General features: G+C 40.4%; 1 protein-coding gene across 1 annotated transcript in view; it reads right to left on the bottom strand.

The window, feature by feature from the left end:
- EPS8 (epidermal growth factor receptor pathway substrate 8) overlaps nt 1–17,154 on the bottom strand; it is a 2,217,981-nt gene that overhangs the window by 1,925,355 nt on the left and 275,472 nt on the right. The gene's annotated exons all lie outside the window — the stretch shown is intronic.

Below are 17,154 nucleotides of genomic sequence, written 5' to 3'. Positions count from 1 at the left end.
TTAGTGATACACTTTGAATCAGAAATCGCCTTGTTTACACTGGAAATAAGGTTTCGGTTCCTAAAATTCTTCTTAGGCCATGAGAACATCTAGCCATTCGAAAAATCATTTATGTCCCTTTGAAGTTTCTTTTTCTTGGTTGATTCCAATTGTTTATCCAAATCAGTCATGCGTGTCAGCATATCATTATATTGCGAAATATAACTATTGAATAAGATGGAACCAGATACTTCTTGTTCCAATGAAGATATTTCCTGACACAAATCATTCTCTATTTTTAAGAAAGTCATTCATTAGGGCCATATACTTGAAACTAAGCTGTATGTTAAGTTCCTGCCATTGTTTTAATAACTCAGGATATGTATTGCCATATGATGGCATGTTAAGTACTAGCAAGCCTCTTGGTACTAAGCCCAGTTCCAAGTATGCTAGGAAGCTAAATCGCTGTCATTGTAATTTTTTAAAAGATTTTACCTTTCATTCCAAAAGTTGGATACGTTGTATAAAATCCTCTTTCTGACCTTTTTCAGCTGACACACTGGCACTTCCAGTTCGATTTAAATTGCATTGCTTATTTATGATCTAGCAAAGGATTTTCACGTTGTATGATGGAATTAAGGGACTTTCCCTTCAAGGCAAATGGGTCATTAGGCTGTGTCATTTTTCCAGGGAGAGCAAACGAGCTCAAATGCTTACCAAAAATATAAAGCCAAATAAAATACAAAGGTAAGCAACTTGGTAAAGTGGGATGTGCTCAACAGTCCAAACAAAAAACAAATCCACAACTCCACACAAACGCAAATGCAAACTTCTTTTACTAAACGAAATATCAGAACAAAGCTTTTGGATTAAAAATCCATCAGTGTTACAAATACAAAAGTTCAATACTCAATAAGTACACATCTAAAACAGCCACATGACACAGCCATCCCATCACAATAAATCAATTAAAAAATGAATATTCAATGGCAAAATTTAAATATCCTTCATTAAAGGCATATAGTGAATAAAATATGAAACGATTATTATTTCACAAGGAGGGACTACCAAAGATAGTAAGAGATGGTTTTACTGGAAACTGATGCAGAAGCAGTACAAAAACAACCAAGAGGAACAATGTATATAAATTGGCAGATAGTACACTTAAAAATAAGCGAGCGAGAAGACAGAGTAAGGAAAGTTTGATAAGATTCCCAAATAAACATAGAGAGAAGGCAAGAAAAAAAATGATGAAACTGGGCAAAAAAAAAGTATTGTGAGAAAATTACTGTGGGGGGGGGGGGGGGCTAAGAAAACAACAGAATAAAAGAACTGTTTGGATTACATAACAGGGAACAGGGATGGACTTCCTTTGGGAATAATAGCAGAATACAAACAGGAAGATAGAAAGAGGAGTGATAGGCAAGTGCCCTCAGAGGAATATTTGGTGGAACTAGAAGGATAGTGTTATGAACAAGGAGACAATTTATGCAGCATATAGAATTACAGATGAAATTAGAAAAGCCAATCAGAGAAACTCAGGATGGATTGGAAGAAATCTTTAGGTGGACAAATTACAAAGAATCGATGAGATGAGTGTGTAGTGCTTCAAAGTATGTGACTAAATCAATACAACTTAGGATACTTACATGGAAATTCTTACATAGGTATTTTATACCTTGAGTGATTACAAACAATCATAGGTTATAGGTTCATAGGTGTGTACTAGGCTAATGGCCCTGGAGCCTTTATAAGCTTAACCCATAGGATTACCCTGGCATTGTGCCACCTGACCTTAGTTCCCAGTGTCGCTGTTAAGTAGAGCCACTGGAGTGATCCCCGGGGTGAATTTTCTATTTCCCATCCACTCATCAAGGTTTCTCTTTAAGAGGGCCAGTGAGGTGCTCTGTTTGACATGCATGGGAAGTCTATTCCATAGCATGGGCAGTCTCTGGGTTATAAACCTGTCCCTCCAGCATGTTCATTGTGGTAATGAGGTAGAGGTCTCCAGAGCGTGTGGTGTGGAGGTATTGGGATTTCTTTAGATGTAGCATTTCTACCAGAGCTGGGTCAGATATGGCTTTGTAAGTCAAGCAGAGATTGCCTCTAAGTAGCCAATATGAGACAGAGAATAGTTGGAGTTTTTTGAGTCTGTCCATATAGGGCAAGTGTTTAAGACCTAGGATCCTCTTTGTGCAGTGCTTTTGTGGCCTCTCCAGTTGTTGCAGGTGTCTAGTGAGGTACATGCCAAATGTGGCATTGTACTCAATGGCTGGCCTAATGAGGGAAGAGTAAAGGGAGACAATGACCTCTTTCTTCCTGGATGCAAAACCCTTAGTAATGAGATGTGCCACACAGAAGGACTTTTTGACCACAATGGCAATGTGGTGGTCAAAAGAGAGGTTGCTGTCAACCTGTGTTCCCAAATCTCTTATAACATCTTCTGTGTTCAGTGGTCTACCATTGATGTGGTAATTCAAGGGAACTGGGTTCTTCCCAAAGGGGATGACGACACATTTTTTGGCACTGAGCTAAAGGCCATGCTTCTGGCACCAGTTACTGGTCTCAGTGAGGCCTTTCTGTAGGATGTCAGCATCACTTGGGGAGTTAATAACAGCTCCCAACTTGCAATCATCTGTGAATTTTGTCAGCCAGAATCCCTTCGTGTTGGCTTGGACTTCAGAGAAGTAGATACCAAACAGGAGAGGACCCAGGACTGAACCCTGCATGTTCATGTTCAGAGTAACTGTTGCAGATGCGTGAGAGTGGGAGTGTAAACTTGGATCATGTTTTTGGGTAGTGTGCAGAGTTGATAGTTTAAAGTTGCAATGCAAAAAGGTCTAGGGCAGATGTTGGCTGAACAAGTAGAAGTTACTAAAGAGATGATGATGCCAATCTGGAGTAGGGGAACGAGAGTGTCAGGACAAAAGAAGGCATTAACTTTAATTATGTTAGTAGCCAAAAATTTCATAACCAGAAAGTGGAAACTACGAATTAGACCAACACTGAACAGCTGGAAAATGCCGTGTAAGGGGAAAGAACACAATCTTAAATTAAATATGTGGGACCATTATCTTTACACTGGAGATCAAAGTAATGGAGAAGTAAGAAATGTCGGGGAGCTAACTTTAAAATGGTGAAAAATAAAACAACAGTGAATGGTAAGTAAGATTTACTGGTTGGAAAAAATGTCAGCAATTTAAAATGTTAAAAAGTTTATGAAAAAAGAAAAACATTTGGATACATGTTGATACATTTATTTTATTATTATTTTTAATTTTTTTATTTTTACATTTGTTAACCGGGTTAGTCTGACTGGGCACAGAGAGCCCATTTTCAGCAGAGACCCAAAGAGAAAACCTCCAGCAAAGTAATTAAAAAATAAGAAAAAAAACTTACAATTCAAGTTGCAAGATACTTAGTATAAAAACAGAGAGAAATATACAATATGAATATATACAAGGCAAAAAGTACAGTATTTTTGAGAATGCAGAAACAATATGTTTGAGAAATTTGGTTAGCATTAAGTTATTTACAAGGAATGTAGCAATGCCTAAAATAAAAAAAAAAAAATTCAGAGTAACATCATGACATAGTACAACAAAGATGCATTTAATAGCATAGGTACTAACTGCAGAAAGAGCATACATATGTAAACAGTTTACGTAGATACCAGGCAGATATGTTACTTGAAAAAAGGAGAAAAATTTTAGGTAATTTCCTGACAAGTACAGTCCATGCATGTTGGAAAGAATTTTTAGTTGCTTTTTGAATTTGTCACTTTTGATAGTAGAGAGAAGGGACAAAGGAAGTTTGTTCCATGAGTATGCAAATGAATGACTGTAAAGTATTTTTCCAATATTTTTGTTTGGCTTGGTCACCTGCAGAAGGTTTTGTCGTGTGCTTCTGAGGTCACGTTTGGGTGTGTAGGGTGTAATTATGGATGTAACGGTAGGACAGGAGTTGGGGCTATTTAGGATGCTGTGTGCAACTTGTAGTTGTGATATCTGAAGCATGTGTGGGGGACGTCAGGCCATCTTAAGCTTTTCAGGGATACAGAATGATGGGATTTGTAGCTATTACTGTCTGCAAATCTGGCTATCTTGGTACAAGTGGTTTCTAGTTAGGTAAAGAGATTATATTGGAGCTTAGTAAGTATGGGAGCAGCATACAGCAGGGATGGTAGAATACATGTTTGAGCCCGTGTAGGTCTAGATTTGTTAGCTATATATTTGTTGTTGCTGTATAAAAGACCTAGTTATGACTTGACGTTTTGCTACAGTTTAAGATATGTAGGTTGAATTTTAATTGGTTGTCTACAGTAATGCCAAGCAATTTGGTGTTTGAGTTGGGGGTGATAATTTTAATTATCTAAGGATGAGATGGTGTCTTTAGCTGGAGTGAGGTTTTTTGGAAGGAAAATGAGAAAACTGGTGTTTTTGGGGTTGAGAAGCAGGCTGTTTTCAGTTAGCCATTGTTCTACTAGGTGCAGAGATTGTTGAGTGGCAGTGTGGAGATTATGTATATTGTCAGAGGTGTTAATAATTGTGGAACCATCTGCGTACTGTATTAAGGTAGAGTGGGGGCAAGAGACATGGAGATTATTTGTAAATATATTAAAAAGTAGGGGGACCAGGATAAAACCCTGGGGAACCCCAGTCTTAAGACGGAAAGGGGAGAAGGATGTTTGTCATCTGATGGACTGATATCTGTTTGAGAGGTAGCTGTTAAACCAGAAGGTATTGGAGGTAGATAGTTGTAGGTTGGCAAGTTTGTTTAGGAGGATGGGATGGGAAACCATATCAAATGCTTTGGATAGGTCAAGGAATAGAGCTGATTATCTGCTTTTACTGTATTTGTGTTTCTTCCTACTTTATTTTGCTTTTGCATCATCTTAAAAATACTCAATTGTATTTATTACTGCTTGGTGTAACTCATTCTAAGCCTTTTAGTTTAAGCACTTGGGCTTCAAACCAGTTGTTTTACATTAAGAAGGTTTGTGGTCTGCACTGTAGTGGCAGAACAGGTAGCTTACATCCTTCTAAGTTGGGAACTGCTGATTGAGGGCTCAGTGTCTGTTATTCTAAAAGTGTATTAATTCTGGTTTAAGCACTTGGGCTTCAGGCCAGTTATTTTACATTAAGAGGGTTCATGGTCTGCACTCTTGTAGTAGGAGAGGCTGGACTCTGCCCTTCTGAGCTGGGAATTTCTGGTTAAAGGCTTATAGTGCCTGCATATTTGAATTGCTTCTTACTGAAATTGGTACACCTTGTTTGCTGTAGCATAGACTAGATCCAGGCCTGCTGAATCTAGCTTTGTTTGTATAACTTGAGCACTAATCCAGGCATTCTTTAAAGTATTCAATTGTATTTATTACTGCTTGGTAGTAACTTGATTAAAGTGTAGCTATCATTCTAAGTCTTTAGGATTAAGCACTTGGGCTTCAGACCAGTTGTTTTACATTAGGAAGGTTTGTGGCCTGCACTGTGGTGTACATCCTTCTAAGTTGGGAACTGCTGATTGAGGGCTCAGTGTCTGTTATTCTAGTATTAGTTCTGGTTTAAGCACTTGGGATTCAGGCCAGTTATTTTACATTAAGAAGGTTCATGGTCTGCACTCTTGTGGGAGGAGAGGCTGGACTCTGCCCTTCTGAGCAGGGAATTTCTGGTTAAAGGCTTATAGTGCCTGCATATTTGAACGGTTTCTTACTGAAATTGGTACACCTTGTTTGCTGTAGCATAGACTAGATCCAGGCCTGCTGAATCTAGATTTGTTTGTATGCTTGTTGTTTGTTTGCTTGTTATTTCCCTGAAATGCTAATTCCACCTAAAACGCGGCTTTTCAGTGCTTCTGTGGATCCCTAGTGATATCTGCATTGCTTACTGTACTTATTTCCTTGTTTCACTTGAAAGAAAGTTACTGTTTGTCATTTTTGCATTTAAGTTACCTGGCACTTGCTCACTAAAGCAATTATATAAGTCAGCACGAAAAAATTAAAAGCACTACACCATCACAAACTCCCCTTGAGAACCTTGTTCCCCAATGGCCCTTTTTTTCAATTATAAAGGAATTCCCAATACTATTCTAGCATGTCCAAAGGTCAGCTGTCAATCATCTCTCGGGTCCAGCTGGTGAATCTTGGAATCTTGAGGCAATGTTACAACTGCCTCATGTACACAGACAACCCTCTCCTCCTCCCAACAAATTCCAACACATGTGAGAGATGCAACCATATAGCCAAACTGGAAGCTAAGCTCTCTCAACTCAGTACTCGGGTAACCAGTCAGGAGGAGAAGGAAACCACACTCACTACAATTCCAGTCTCACATAGACCTACCACGACAGCAAACCAAACACAAACACACAAAAACATACTCAGAGGCTCTAAATAAAAATCTGCCTAAGCAGCAGAGACCTCCAAAGCAGACACCCAAGCAACCGCTACCCCAAAACAAAACACGTGCAACACATAGCTCACAAAGCCAGTGTGCTGAACAGTCACAGCCCTTAAGGCTAAACAACACACCTGATACACTTGTAATAGGTGACTATCATCAGGCACATTGACGTCCCGCTCACCAGGCTGAACAAGGAGAAGGTCACGGTGAGCTGCCTGTCGGGCACTAGGATCTGCCACATAACACAAGCACTCAGGTCACTCCAAGGCAAGTACAAATATGACTCAGTCATTGTCCATGCTGGTGTGAATGACCTGAGATGTACCTCCCTGGACTACATGAAAAAAGAGACAGAGGAGCTCTCTGAGCATATAGCCCAGGCCGGTATGACCCTGACCTTGAGTAGCATCTTACCCTCACCAAGAATGATGCCACAATATGAAGACAAGATGATCAATTTCAACAATTGGCTTAAGTATTGGTGTCATTCAAAGGGGATCCAATGCCTGTCAGCCTGGGATGACATGCTCGACAAGCCACGATGCTTCACTAGGGACGGCTTGCACCTGTCACCCCTGGGCTTTCGGATATTGGCAAAGGCTCTTGCTACCCCCATAGTGCCTTTTTTAGACAAGGCTCAAAAGACAAACCCACCTCCATAGGTATCACAAGGGATAAGAAACTAAGAGTAATGCTACTCAACGCCAGAAGTCTAAACCTCAAGATGCACTTTTCGAAACTCTCCTTAGCATGGAGAACATCGATATCTGTGCAGTAACAGAAACATGGTTCAAGGCTCCCGAGAGCACCCCAGCACTACCAGGTTATACCTCATACCATGCTTTTCGGCCCCAAAACTTGGACCGAACCACAAAAGGAGGGGGAGTATCAATATTCGTCAAAGATACCCACACCTCCAGGTTGGTGGCACAGCACAAAGCATCAGAGACTATCCATGTGCAACTAACAGTGGGTAAAACTGCCTTCCAGTTTATAGCCTGCTACAGACCACCCCCCCAAACCCAGGAACCCCACTCGGCCTTCCTGAGAACACTGGAAAATATGAAGGTCTCTCCAAACACCATTATATTGGGCGACCTCAACTACCCAAACATAGACAGGGAGCATTACTCTAGCTCCAACACCCTAGCCCAAAGGTTCCTAGAATTTTTAAACTCAAATGCTATGGAACAACTTGTTACCACTCCCACAAGAGGGGAAAACATACTGGACCTGATCATCACCAACATGGGGACTCTATGCTCCAGACCAGAAGTGTATCCCTCACTGGTAATATCAGACCATAAACTAATCTCACTGGATATTCACATCCCGACCCCACCCCCTGCCCAGAAAACCACAGTGAAAAACTTCTCTAAAGCAAATTTCACACTCCTCAAAACTGAGGTGGAATCCTTCAAAGCCCCCAGGCCTGTGGAAAATACGGCCCAGACCGCAGAATCCTTTATAAACAGATTCTATGCACACCTTCAGGAATGCATGGATCATGCAATCCCAAACAAAACCAAGACCCAATCCTTCAAAGACAGACGTCCTGTCTGGTGGACCCCAGCCATAAACAAACTATACAATAGAAGGAGGAAGCTACAACATGATACAGCAAAATCCCAAAAAGGGAAGGCATCTCTGATCAATATTAGCAAAGAACTATGGGCACTCATAAAATCGTCTAAGGCCAGCTTCGAGAGAAAAATTGCACAGGACACTAAGGATAATCACAAGGCTTTCTTTAGTTATGTTAGGAACCTTGGTGGGAATTCCCAGATATGCTCAGAATTAGTCCAGAATGACAAAAAATACACTGAACCCACAGAGATTGCCAACATCCTAGCTGACAGGTTCAGCGCAAACTTCTCCCCCCCTCCCCACCAAAAGGGCAAATATCTATCTCAGCAGAGTGCTGCCCCCCTGACATCTCAGATGCTCAGGTAAGAGCCACCCTCTCCAAAGCAAAAAACACAGCATCAATGGGACCAGACGGTGTCCTGGGCTGCGTCCTACATGAACTCCAAGAAGAGCTAAACCCAAACATAAAACTACTGTTCAATCTCAGCCTTACTACAGTATATGTACCCAAAGAGTGGCGTACAGCAACAGTGGTCCCTCTCCACAAAGGTGGCACCTCAATGGATCCTGGAAACTATCGCCCCATAAGCCTGACTAGCTTGGTCTGTAAAGCTATGGAAAGGATCATCATGGACATCATAAATAAAGATATTGGGGACCTACAGACACTGGATCCTACCCAGCTCGGCTTTGTTAAGGGCAGATCCTGCCTCTTAAACCTGGTCGATTTCTTTGAAACAGTCACCAAGGCCATTGATGAGGGGAAGGTGGTCCACAAAGCCTACCTGGACCTCGCAAAAGCCTTCGATACAATACCCAACTCGGGCATTATAGATAAGCTCACCAGCTTAAATATAAACCCCTATGTCACTAGATGGGTTGCAAACTGGCTCAAGGACAGAACCCACATGGTTAGAATTGCTGGAGCCATGTCAGACTCCAAACCAGTTACAAGTGGCGTCCCACAAGGCTCAGTCCTGGGACCTCTCTTGTTCGGTATATATTTCTCAGAGATACAGGCCAACACGGAAGGACTGTGGCTGACCAAGTTCGCAGATGACTGCAAACTGGGTGCCATAATCGACTCTCCAGCCGACACAAGCATCCTCCAAAATGGCCTCATAGAAACAGACAGCTGGTGCCAGAGCCATGGCCTCAAGCTAAACGCCAAAAAGTCTATAGTCATCCCCTTTGGCAAAAACAAAGTGCCCACAAATTACCACATAGGTGGTAATCCATTAAGTACAGAAGAAGTAATTAGGGACCTGGGGACCCAAGTTGATAGCAATCTCTCATTTGACAACCATGTGGACAAAGTGGTTAGAAAAACATTTTATATAGCCCACCTAATCATGAAGAGACTCGCATCTAGATCAGGGGAGGTCATCGTGCCTCTTTACTCATCCCTCATCAGGCCCATAATTGAGTACAATGCCCCTTTTGGGATGTACCTTACCAGACACCTGCAGCAACTGGAAAGACCCCAAAAGTACCTCACCAAGAGGATCAAAGGGCTCAAACAGATGCCATATGCTGCCTGGTTAAAGAAACTCCAGCTCTACTCAGTGGCATACCGCCTGCTAAAAGGCGATCTGTGCCTGACATATAAAGCCATGTCCAACCCAGAATTAATGGACACGCTGCACCTCAGAAAATCCAAACCCCATCGAGCTTCGCGCTCAAGAGACTTGAACCTCAGCATTGAAATAAATAGGACATGTTGGAGGGACAGATTCATAACCCAGGGGCTCCCTTCTCTCTGGAATAAAATCCCAGTAAAGGTTAGGCAGAGTCCCTCATTGACTCTCTTCAAGAGGAATCTTGATGAGTGGATGGGAGATCGTACTTTACCCCGGGTATCACTTCTGTGTCACTGTTAGACAGAGGCACAGTATACTAACCTCGAAAAAGGGCATAGCAAAATTAATTTAAACACACTCTGGCTAGATTTATAAATGTCCTAGGGCAGATAGCCTAGTATGAACCTATGAACCTATGAACCTATATGAGTTTATTACTATCTCTGGCTTGGGCAATGTTGTGTGTGAAAGATAGGAGGGCAGTGGTAGTACTGTGTGAGGGTCGGAAACCCTGCTCAGTGGGTGTGAATAGGTTTGCCTGTAAGAGGTGTTTTAGTATTTGCCTATGTATACATTTTCCCAGTATCCTGGATAAGGGGGACAATATGGCAATAGGCCTGTCATTTGAGGGTTCTGTAGAATTTTGTCCCTTGTGGAGGGGTATTATGAAGATTTTTTTCCAGATATCTGGTACTGTATTTTCTTGGATGGCTCTATTGATAAGTATAGATACAGGGTATAGGACAGATTTGGCTGCATGTTTGAGAAATAATGGAGGGAGTTTGTCAGCTGATGTGGAACAGGGTTTGATTTTGTTAAGAAGTGATCTGATGAAGTAAGTTGCTACAGGTGCTAGGGAGAATGAGGGAAGAGATGAGGTGGGACGTGGAGTCCTAATATCAAGAGTTTCTGGTTTAGTAAGCTTTTCTATTGTTTCGATGAAAAAGTTAAATAGGGTTGCAGTTTCATTAGAAGGTTTGTTAGGGAAGGGGTTTGGTGAAGAAGGATTCCCTGGAGATAGTAATTTATTGAGTGCTGTAATTTCTTTGGGTTGGAATGTGGGTTGCTCAGAGATTTTTGATAAAATTTTTTTTGTCTAGTAGGACCTGCTTTTTTGTTTGGTTGTGAAGCTATATATAAAAGTTCAGGTGGAAAGTTGAGTTGTTATTTTTTTCCATGCTCTCCAGGCAGTCTTCTCTTGCTTGTAAGTGATTGAGTTGCCTGGTTTAGCCATAGTGTATAATTACATTTCAGCCTAATTTTTCTACTGGGAACCAGGGTGTTAAAAGTCTCAAGGAATATATTGTTGAAGCTTTGGACAGCATCATTAAGGGGTAATCTGCATAGGAAGACCAGTTTACAGTGGACAGCAATTTATTTAGTGTGACAGGGTTGTAGTTTTTAAGGTTCCAAGACTCTTTGTATTGGTGGCTCTTGTTAAGATTGGGAGAGTGTCTTACTACTGAGGTAGGGAGGTGGTCACTAAGGGAACTAGGTAGGGAGGAAGGGTTATGATACCACTGGGGGTTGGATACTAATATCCAGTCAATGACCAAGCCATTCTGGGAATTTTTTTGCTGGTATGTGGGCGAGATGATCAGCTGGGTAAAGCCATAAAGGGTTTACAGAGTAGCTAGGGGATGCAGTATTAACAAGGTTCCAGTCAATATTCATATCCCCAAGTTTGATGGTTTCATACGAAATGAATACAGAAATCAAGGAAAGAAACTGCTTGAGTATGGGAATGTTTTCACCTTGGGGTATGTAGACTGTGCAATGACAAGTTTTCTGTGTTGATTTAGGTTGCAGGTTGCTATAAGTTTTTCTGCAAGGCAGAAGTCAGGGACAGCTATTGAGAGGGGGAGAGAGCTGGTCAGAGTAGAGTACAGCTGCTACTCCACCATTTTTTTTAGTTCTCTCTGGTCAAATATTATTATAACCAGGGTGGAGAATTTCGCAGTTTGTAATATGAAGTTTTAGCCATGTCTCAGATAGGGTGAGTATATCTGGGTTATATTGAGAAATCCAGGTGCTTTTACTGACAATGCTTTGTACATTCACTGACAAAAAAAGATTTTTGGAGGCTTGTCATCGTAATGAGTTATTTGTGAGGCAGATGAAAAGTGTGTGGGGGGGTGCTATATAAGTATGGTTAGAGTGCTGTTGGCAAGGGCCTGGGTTGGGATGAATATCACCAGATAAGAGTAGTACTGTGCTTTGAAGTATTTTTAGGAAGAAATACTTGCAAAGAAATTGATGTTTTGTTTTGATGAGAGGTTGGGCATTCAGTATGTACAATACTTTGAACTTGTGAAATGACATAGTGGTATGGTTAAGAGAAAGTGTGGGAGATGGGGTGGTAAGCAGGTGAATAGTATGGTAAGTGTTTAAAGCTTAGAAAAGAATTAGAAATAGGAGGGAGAGAAATAAAGTTTTGAAACAGATAGCCAGGATTTAGTTTCAGGTCAGAAAGAATTAAAGGGTAAAATTTTATTTAAGGTTAGTAGAAGAAATCAGGATTGATTGAAGGAGTTTTATAAAGTGAGTAACTGGAAGAGTTAAGAGCAGGTAAGGCTCAGGAGGAGTGGGCAATACAGTTAATGGTGATGTGGGGTATGAGTACAGGAGAGGGGGTGTCTATTGGCTAGGGCAAAGACAAGGCAAAGTAGGTCTAGCTATTAAGGAAAATGTCAGGGGTAGGTGGGAATGGGGGTAAGGTTGGGGAGCATATTCAGCCAGAGTGCACAGGTGCGAACACAGTGGGATGAGTCAGAAAAAACGGACCAGGCCAGCTTCCAAAAAAAAAAATCAGAGAAACCAAGCTCAGTCAATTCCAGGTCAGTGTATCACAGTATCTTCCTAATAATTAAAATAATTGTCCTACTAATCTAGTACACTGTGGTGAAAAGGATCACCACTTCTACAGGGAAAAACAATATAACTATGGGCTGCAGTTACATAGGTAAACCTTTTCCAAGAGAAAGAAAGTAGTTTTAAGTAATTGAGCTAGGAGTACAATAAGAAGAGAAAAATGGAGCGGCGGGGGGGGGGGGGGGGGGGCAGTAGTGGGTACGCTTACAGTAAAAGGCTACAGGAAAATGTCCTCAGTTTGAGGACATATTAAACATAATTATGAGATACACTAGTGTAGCTGAAAGCACTTTAGCATTCCACCGACACAGAGTCTCACAGTGCAGGGCAACAAGACAACCTTTGGTTTACTGGAGGTTGGCCAGGACACAGAATAAAACTTTGATTGACGGGACTGGAAATAACAGGAAAAAGTAAGTAAATATTATGTCTGAAGTTTTAAAACACTGTAAATATTGGAAAAGCGTTGCACCACAGGTATTAGTATTTCATCTGAGTATTCAAAACTTGCTAAATAACCAAAATGGCAGAAAGACAGCTTCAGAACAGCAGCTTCAGTAACAGGCTTTTACCATGTTGAATCCACAATATATGAAATATAGAGCTTTGCTGTTGTAAAAGTCAAGTGGCGTTGTAATTCAGATGATCTGAAGAAGGCTTGAAAAAGCTGAAAGCGCTTGTCCATTGTTTACATCAGAAGGGTTTTTCACTTTTCTGTTCGTTTTTTCTGTTTTTATGACATCCACATGTTTTAAAGCTGTGGAATTACAACGCCACTTGACTTTTACAACAGCAAAGCTCTATATTTCATATAGTGTGGATTCAACACGGTAAAAGCCTGTTATTGAAGCTGTTGTTTTTAAGCTGTCTTTCTGCCATTTTGATTGTTTAGCAAGTTTTGAATACTCAGATGAAATACTAATACCTGTGGTGCAACGCTCTTCCAATATTTACATTGTTTTTTGTTCTGCTGAGCGTTCTTTACTGGAATTCACTTCTTTTTCTGGGTTTAAGTTTTAAAGCACTCTGATTACCAAGTAACTAAGAAGGTAGAGGATGCAGGGGAGGGGCAGCATACCTTGTAAGAAACAGCACAATTCTTTGTGCAACACAAAACGCAAGGAAAGCAGAGAAAAAAAGGTAACTGCAGTTGATACTGAGCTATTATAATATACACTACATTATTATGTATTGTTATAAAGGTCATGAAGAGAAACAGTAACTACTAAGATGCTACACACAATTTAGCATTCTCCACTAAATGCCACGGATAACAACAGTGGTATTATACAGAAACACAGTAACTACCAAGATGTTACATACAATTTAGCACTCTCCACTAAAAGTCAGGAATAACAACAGTGGTATACTACAGAAACACAAGTAACTACTAAGATGCTACATACAATTTAGCATTCTCGACTAAAAGCCACGTATAAGAACAACAGTGGTATTATACAGAAACACAGTAACTACCAAGATGTTAGATACAATTTAGCACTCTCCACTAAAAGTCAGGAATAACAGCAGTGGTATACTACAGAAACACAGAGTCGTTTGTATCCCTCGAAGGTTACAGTAAGTTCTATTCTAATTGCCAAACAGGTTACTGATCTAAAAGTACAGTACAGACAGTAGGAGACACTGAGTTTATAAAGCTGGGTTAAAAAAATAAAAGTCTTTCATTGGAGTACAGTCACCTTTGCAGAGAAATATTCAATATTGTAGCCTGTAGAACATTTTGAAAGGTCTCAGCCACAAACATTTCCTTACCCGAATGGATCATGGACCTAATGCCTCATATTTTCATAGCATTACCCCAGGTCACATACTTCATGAATTTAATTCCAGATTTACCTCTTAAATGAATTTACAGTCTGCACTATATTTTCCATACAATCATCATCTGTATCTGCAATCACAAGTTTTTCACATATCTGTTTGCTATAGTGCTCCCTGCATCTTAGTCAATATTTCTGATATCATCAAGTAGTTGTTTTTCTGCTTTTTTGTATTCCCACTTATCTCAAGACAAACTGTCACTTCAGGTGCTGTAATAGGGGACAGTGTTTTTGCCATCAGAATGAAACCTTCTCTCTCTGTTACTTTGTTCCATGACAACTCTTTGTCAGACTTTGATTCCAAAGCATCCATCAGTTTTAACAATGTTCCATTAGCCATATCTCCTTCTTGGAAGGTTATTCTGAAACAATTCATTATCACTAACAGTATTTTCAGCATGAGCAGATTTTTTTTTCATATTTCTCCAATCAGTTGTGAAAGAAGCTGCATACCCTGGTCTCAAACACAGTCCTCAGCTACCCATTCTACCACCTTGGCGCAACTCTGCTAGAACTACCACCTCTCCTGCATGCAGACAGTAGGCAGATTGGCTAAATGTACCCTGGTCAGTATGATTACCTCCTTGGATGTCTACCAAAAATAGGCCACAAACTTACTGAGGTTCACCCAGTCAACAAACCATATGTATGTACATAGAAAAGTACAAATAAATGCTATCCACTGTTATGCTGAACTATTTTAATAGATGCTCAGCAGTTTCTTTTTGGCAGATTATATTCAGTATTTTAATTCATATTTGCCTTTTTAAAAATCTAAAATATTCCCTTAACTGCTCATTTTAAATGCCTTATCCATCCATCCTCAACCCCTTTTCCCATTTTGCATATGGGTTCGGGGTGTCACTTCAACAGTGAGAATCATCTCGAGCAAGGTTTACAACAAAGGGTGGCTAGCCTTCTCTTCTTTGGGTATCTCCACCTTGGTCTTTTTATTTGAGGTTTTTGGATGATGTCATCATATTTTGGAAAGAACCTGAGAACCAATTGTGTAGATTCAATGAATATTTGAACCAAACCACCCCCTTTCTTACTTTTACTGCAACTTGGAGTAAAACCTGACATCAGTTATTTGGATGTACATCTTTCCAAGGATACAGTTAATAAAAGGTTTGTTAGTGAGATATACAGGAAACCCACTTTTTCTAATGGGTACCTGCATTTTGATAGTTGTCACCCTATACATCAGAAGAAAGGCATTGTTACAGCACAATTTGTATGCCTTACTAGAATGACTTCTGTTGATGCAATTTATGTAAGGGGAACTGAAGTTCTTACTGATATGTTTTTATCTAGGGGTTTTCCCAGGACTTTGGTTGAAGCTATTTGTTCTGAAGTTACAATGAAGAGAAGGTCTGGTTTCTACCCTCCCCTTCTTTTAGGTTCAGTTGAAGTGACAAATATTCCTGTCTTGGAGACTGTTTCTGACTCTAACATTGATTATAACATTTCCTTTATTACTACTTATACCACTGAATGTGCCCAAATACACAAAAATTTGAACACATATTGGCACACACAGTGTTCATGATAAATTTAAGGAAATTTATAATAAAGGCATTAGAATGGTGTTTCAGAGGGGTAAGATGTTTTAAAGAAATATTGGAAAATGTGGATGTAGAAAAGATGGTCTCTACAAGAAAGAAGGGCACTCAAAGACGTGGCTCGTGTAATTACTGTAAATACCTCACTGAAATGAATAGGGTGCATGTAAATGGAACCTGTATTCGAGTCTCCTTTTATTGTAATTGTAACACTGAGGGCAGAGTGTATCTTGCCCTTTGTAAATTTTGTAGTTTTTACATTGGGAAGACACAAAGAAAACTGAAAGAACGTATATATGAGCACACTTTAGATATCAGGAAGAGAAACCACAAGAATGCTTTATCTAAACATATTGCTGAGAATCCTGGTCATGTGTTTGGTTTTGTTGGTACTGACCATGTGGTTAGAAATGTGAGGGGGGGGGGGACCCTGGAAAGACTTTTTAGAACTTCAAGAACTTAGATGGCAATTAAAATTAAATGCTTGTGTTTATCCTGGACAGAATGAATGTGTTTCTATTAGCAGTGTTTTAAAACTTTGCTCTTATGTGTAAATGTTTAAACTGCAGGTGAATATTTTTATTAATATTTATTAACATTTATTGCATTTATTAACTGTTTTATTCATACATTGTTTTATGTAGTGCTTTTATATGCATTGTATTTTTGTATATATATACACACACACACATATATATATAAATGGGTCTACTTTCATAGACCGAAGCGCCACTTTACCGACACCCGGAAGACCGAGACGGAACGACCGAACAGGTAGGTTACCGAAAACGCGATATCCCAACGGCTGAGAGACCGACAACGGCAGCGTGTGAGCGCGATACGGTAAGTGTGCGAAAGTGACAGATGTAGTATTGGGGAGCGGACAGGTAAGTGTACGATACAGAGGGATTTTAGGATAGTGTGTGGAAAATGTGAGTGTGCGGTGGTGTCGGACTAAGGGTTCCGGTGAGGTAAGTGTGTGGAAGTGACGTAGAGCTGTGTAGGGTAGTGTTAAGTGTGTTAGGGTTAGAATGCGGGTGGAGTGAGTGTGCGATAGTGATGGGCTGAATGTTTTAGGGTGTGTTAAGTGAGTTAGGGTTAGGGTGCGGGTTGGGTAAGTGTGCGGTAGTGTCGGACGTTAGGGTTAGGGTTTAGGTTAAGGTTAGTGGATATGTTGTTGTGTGCAATGTGTATTTGGCGTTTTTTGTGTCGGTGTTTTGGTGTTCGGTATGTTGAGTTGTCGGTGTGGTGTGTTGTCGGTTGTTTGGGGTGGGGAAAATGTGTGTCGGTGATTCGTACGTTCGGTCTATGAAAGTAGACCCATATAAATATATAT

Source organism: Protopterus annectens, chromosome 11.part0 (assembly GCF_019279795.1).
Source record: "Protopterus annectens isolate FY-2018-M chromosome 11.part0, PAN1.0, whole genome shotgun sequence".
NCBI lineage: Eukaryota > Metazoa > Chordata > Ceratodontiformes > Protopteridae > Protopterus > Protopterus annectens.
Note: the sequence above shows the minus strand (reverse complement) of the source record. Positions and strands in the feature narration are given on the sequence as shown.